We start from the raw sequence: 6,204 nt of genomic DNA, 5'->3' as shown, positions 1-6,204 counted from the left end.
CCGAGCCCAGCATGTGTTGCTGCAACCCTTAGTCCAGTCCGATCTTAGACTGGGAATGAACTCCATATGGTTACACTGGGAATGAACTTCGTATGCCTAAGTCAACCCATGAAACGAGCGTACAGGCGCTCAGTCGGCCAGAGGGGCGGGATGTGCAAGCTGGGGATCGACCGGGTCCCCCTCTACGTGCTACCGATCCTGCTACCACAACCTTCAGTCTGGTCTGATCTTAAACTACTAATGAACTCCGTATGCCTAAGCCAACCGACGAAACGAGCAGGCGGGCGGGCGAGCGGGCACTATGCCGGCCAGAGAGGCGGGATGTGCAAGCCGTGGATCGATAGGATGGTAGGTGGGTTTAGGCACATCTTCATATTTCTGCCGTGCCAATGCCATTTTTCTGGCTTGTAAATTCGTACAATGGTCCCTTAAGCCTTCATGTGAAGTTTCATGGCAAGACGACTCGTTTTCTATTTTTCATGATTTTCAAAACTTTTTACGGTTCGGGATTTTTTAAAATTTTTTGAGAAAGAGTTTTGGCCCCAAACTTGGTAGACATGATCCTTGTATTTTTGTTGGCATGTACAACAACATTAAGCTAAAAACTTGAAGTGTACAAGATTTTGTGACCATTTGAAAAAAGTGTCTTCATTTCAAACACTTTAATGGCTACTGGCAGCAAACCTGTAAAATCTCAAATGCTCTTTAAAGGGGTGTGAGTTCCCGAGGTTTGATGAGAGATAGGGGGCCAATATAAGGGCCAACTACCAGCACCCATCGCACATCATGTTCGCACACCTCCCGATCATCGGAACCCCAATCCGATGGTTAGGTTCTCCGGCGATGGTGTCCCGACGAAGAAAAATACGGCACCAGCACATGCCCGAGCCCAGCATGTGCTATCGTAACCCTTGGTGCAGTTCGATCTTAGACTGGGAATGAACTCCGTATGCCTAAGTCAACCCACGGAACGAGCGTGCGGGTGCTCAACCGGCCAGATTGGCAGGATGCGCAAGTCGGGGATCTACCGGGTCCCCTTCTGCGTGCTACCGATCCTGCTGCCGCAACCCTCGGTCTGCTCCTATCTTAGACTGGAAATGAACTCCGTATGCCTAAGCCAACTGACAAAACGAGCAGGCGGGCGGACACTATGCCGGCCAAAGAGGCGGGATGCGCAAGCCGTGGATCGATAGGGTGGTAGGAGGGTTTAGGCACATCTTCATATTTTTGTCGTGCCAATGCCATTTTTCTTGCTTGTAAATTCATACAATGGTCCCTTAAGGCTTCACTTGAAGTTTCATGGCAAGATGACTCGATTTCTATTTTTCACGATTATTGAAACTTTTTACGGTTCGAGATTTTTTAAAATTTTTTCAAAAGGCATTTTGGCCCAAACTTGGTAGACGTGATCCTTGTATTTTTGTTGGCATGCACAAAAAAATTCAGCTAAAAACTCGAAGTGTACAAGATTTCGTGACCATTTGATAAAATTGTCCCCATTTCAGACACTTTAATGGCTACTGGCAGCAAACTTGTAAAATCTCAAATGCTCCTTAAGAGGGTTTGAGTTCTCGAGGTTTGAAGATGGATAGCGGGCCAATATAAGGGCCAAGTACCAGCACCCATCGCACATCATGTGCGCAAACCCCCCCCGTCGCCTCGATCGTCGGAACCCCAATGCCGCCGGTCAGGTTCTCTGATGATGGTGTCCCGACGAAGAAAAATACGACACCAGCACATGCCCGAGCCCAGCATGTGCTGCCGCAACCCTTGGTCCGGTCTGATCTTAGACTGGGAATGAACTCTGTATGCTTAGACTGGGAATGAACTCCGTATGCCTAAGTCGACCCATGAAACGAGCGTACGGGCGCTCAGTCGGCCAGAGGGGCGGGATGCGCAAGCCAAGGATCGGCCAGGTCCCCTCTGCCTGTTGCCGATCCTGCTGCTGCAACCCTTGGTTCGGTCCGATCTTAGACTGGGAATGAGCTCCATATGCCTAAGCCAACCGATGAAACGAGCGGGCGGGCGGGCAATACGCCAGCCAAAGAGGCGAGATGCACAAGCCGTGGATCGATAGGGTGGTAGGCGTGTTTAGGTACATCTTCAAATTTCCACTGTGCCAGTGCCATTTTTCTGGATTGTAAATTCATACAATGGTCCCTTAAGCCTTCATGTGAAGTTTCATGGCAAGACGGCTCGTTTTCTATTTTTCACGATTTTTGAAACTTTTAACGGATCTGGATTTTTTAAAATTTTTTCAGAAGGAGTTTTGGCCCCAAACTTGGTAGACGTGATCCTTGTATTTTTGTTGGCATGAATAAAAAAATTCTGCTAAAAACTCGAAGTGTACAAGATTTTGTGATCATTTAAAAAAGTGTCCTCATATCAGGCACTTTAATTGCTACTGGCAGCAATCCTGTAAAATCTCAAATGCACTTTACGGGGGTGTGAGTTCTCGAGGTTTGATGAGGGATAGGGGGCCAATATAATGGCCAAGTAGCACCACCCATCGCACATCATGTGCGCACACCCCCCTGGCCCCCTCGATCGTCGGAACCCCAATGCCGACGATGGTGTCCCGATGAAGAAATATGCGACACCAGTACATGCCCGAGCCCAACATGTGCTGTCGCAACCCTCGGTCCAGTCCGATCTTAGACTGGGAAGGAACCCCGTATGCTTAGTCTGGGAATGAACTCCGTATGCCTAAGTCAACCCACGAAACGAGCGTGCGGGTGCTCAGTCGGCCAGAGGGGTGGGATGCGTAAGTCAGCGATCGATCGAGTCCCCCTCTGCGAGCTACCGATCCTCCTACCGCAACCCTCATTTCGGTTCGATCTTAGACTAGGAATAAACTCCGTATGCCTAAGCCAACCGACGAAACGAACGGGCGGGCGGGCGGGCACTACGTTAGCCAGAGAGGCGGGATGCGCAAGCCGTGGATCGATAGGGTGGTTGGTGGGTTTATGCACATCTTCATATTTCTGCCATGCCAATGCCTATTTTCTGGCTTGTAAATTCATTCAATGGTCCCTTAAGCCTTCATGTGAAGTTTCATGGCAAGACGACTCATTTTCTATTTTTCATGATTTTTGAAACTTTTTACGGTTCGAGATTTTTTAAAATTTTTTCAGAAGGACTTTTGGCCCCAAACTTGGTAGCGTGATCCTTGTATTTTTTTTGGCATGCACAAAAACATTCAGCTAAAAACTTGAAGTGTACAAGATTTTGTGACCATTTGAAAAAAGTGTCCCCATTTCAGACACTTTAATGGCTACTGGCAGCAAACCTGTAAAATCTGAAATTCTCTTTAAGGAGGTGTTAGTTCTCAAGGTTTGATGAGGGATAGGGGGCCAATATAAGGGCCAAGTACCAGCACCCATCGTACATCATGTGCACACAACCCCCCCGGCCCCGCCGATCGCCGAAACCCCAATGCCACCGGTCAGGTTCTCCGGTGATGATGTCCCGACGAAGAAAAATGAGACACCAGCACATGCTCGAGCCCAGCATGTGCTACCGCAACCCTCGGTCCGGTTCGATCTTAGACTGGGAATGAACTTCGTATGCTTTGACTGGGAATGAACTCTATATGCCTAAGTCGACCCACGAAAAGACGCGTACGGGCGCTAAGTCGGCCAGTGTGGCGGGATGTGCAAGCCGGGGATCGATTGGGTCCCCCTCTGCGTGTTGCTGATCCTGCTGTTGCAACCCTCGATCCAATCCGATCTTAGACTAGGAATGATCTTCGTATGCCTAAGCCAACCGACGAAATGAGCATGCGGGCGAGTGGGCACTACGTTAGCCAGAGAGACGGGATGCGCAAGCCGTGGATCGATAGGGTGGTAGGTGGGTTTATGTACATCTTCATATTTCTGCCATGCCAATGCCATTTTTCTGGCTTGTAAATTCATACAATGGTCCCTTAAGCCTTCATGTGAAGTTTCATGGCAAGACGACTCGTTTTCTATTTTTCATGATTTTTGAAACTTTTTACGGTTCGAGATTTTTTAAATTTTTTTCAGAAGGAGTTTTGGCCCCAAACTTGGTAGACGTGATCCTTGTATTTTTGATGGCATGCACAAAACAATTCAGCTAAAAACTCGAAGTGTATAAGATTTTGTGACCATTTGAAAAAAGTGTCCCTATTTCAGACACTTTAATGGCTACTGGCAGAAACTTGTAAAATCTCAAATGTTCTTTAAGGGGGTGTGAGTTCTCGAGATTTCATGAGGGATAGGGGGCCAATATAAGGGCCAAGTAGCAGCACCCATCGCACATCATGTGCGCACACCCCCCCGACCCCCCCGATCGCCGAAACCCCAATGCCGCCGGTCAGGTTCTCCAGCGATGGTGTCCCAGCGAAGAAAAATACGGCACAAGCACATGCCCGAGCCCAGCATGTTCTGTCGCAACCCTCGTTCCGGTCCCATCTTAGACTGGGAATTAACTCCGTATGCTTAGACTGGGAATGAACTCCGTATGCCTAAGTCAACCCACGAAACGAGCGTACGGGCGCTCAGCCGACCAGAGGGGCAGGATGCGCAAGTCGGGGATCGGTCGAGTCCCCACCTACGTACTGCCGATCCTGCTGTCGCAACCCTTGGTTCGGTCTGATCTTAGACTGGGAATGAACTCTGTATGCCTAAGCCAACCGACGAAACGAGCGGACGGGTGGGCGGGCACTACGTCGGCTAGAGAGACGGGATGCGCAAGCCGTGTATCGATAGGGTGGTAGGTGGGTTTAGACACATCTTCATATTTCTGCCAAGCCAATGCCATTTTTCTGGCTTGTAAATTCATACAATGGTCCCTTAAGCCTTCATGTGAAGTTTCATGGCAAGATGACTCGTTTTCTATTTTTCATGATTTTTGAAACTTTTTACGGTTCGAGATTTTTTAAATTTTTTTCAGAAGGAGTTTTGGCCCCAAACTTGGTAGACGTGATCCTTGTATTTTTGATGGCGTGCACAAAACAATTCAGCAAAAAACTCGAAGTGTACAACATTTTGTGACCATTTGAAAAAAGTGTCCCTATTTCAGACACTTTAATGGCTACTGGCAGCAAACCTGTAAAATCTCAAATGCTCTTTAAGGGGGTGTGAGTTCTCGAGGTTTGATGAGGGATAGGGGGCCAATATAAGGGCCAAGTACCAGCACCCATTGCACATCATGTGCGCACACCCCCCCGGCCCCCCTGATCGTCGAAATCCCAATGCCGTCGGTCAGGTTCACCGACGATGGTGTCCCGACAAAAAAAAATGCGGCACCAGCACATGCCCAAGCCCAGCATGTGCTGTCGCAACCCTCAGTCCGGTCCGATCTTAGACAGGGAACAAACTCTATATGCTTAGACTAGGAATGAACTCCGTATGCCTAAGTTAACCCACGAAACGAGCGTGCGGGCGCTCAGCCGGCCAGAGGGGTCGGATGTGCAAACCGGGGATCGATCGGGTCCCCTTCTGCATGCTACCTATCCTGCTGCCGCAACCCTCAATCCGATATCTTTGACTGGGAATGAACTCCGTATGCCTAAGCCAACCGATGAAACGAGCAGGCGGGCGGGCACTATGCCGGCTAGAGAGGCGGGATGCACAAGCTGTAGATCGATAGGGTGGTAGGTGGGTTTAGGCACATCTTCATATTTCTGCCATGCCAATGCCATTTTTCTGGCTTGTAAATTCATACAATGGTCCCTTAAGCCTTCATGTGAAGTTTCATGGCAAGACGACTCGTTTTCTATTTTTCACGATTTTTAAAACTTTTTACGGTTCGAGATTTTATAAAATTTTTTCACAAGGAGTTTCGGCCCCAAAGTTGGTAGACGTGATCCTTGTATTTTTGTTGGCATGCACAAAAAAAATCATCTCAAAACTCGAAGTGTATAAGATTTTGTGACCATTTGAAAAAAGTGTCCCCATTTCAGACACTTTAATGGCTACTGGCAGCAAACCTGTAAAATCTCAAATGCTCTTTAAGGGGGTGTGAGTTCTCGAGGTTTGATGAGGGATAGGGGCCAATATAAGGGCCAAGTAGCAGCACCCATCGCACATCATGTGTGCACACCCCCCAGCCCCCCCGATCACTGAAACCGTAATGCCGTCGGTCAGGTTCTCCGGCGATGGTGTCCCGGCGAAAAAAAATGCAGCACCAGCACATGCTCGTGCCCAGCATGTGCTGCCGCAACCCTTAGTCCGGTCCGAT

The sequence above is a fragment of the Durio zibethinus genome, chromosome 6 (genome assembly GCF_047325235.1).
Source record: "Durio zibethinus cultivar Kanyao isolate XHJ-2024 chromosome 6, ASM4732523v1, whole genome shotgun sequence".
Lineage (NCBI taxonomy): Eukaryota > Viridiplantae > Streptophyta > Magnoliopsida > Malvales > Malvaceae > Durio > Durio zibethinus.
This window is presented reverse-complemented; position numbering follows the sequence as displayed.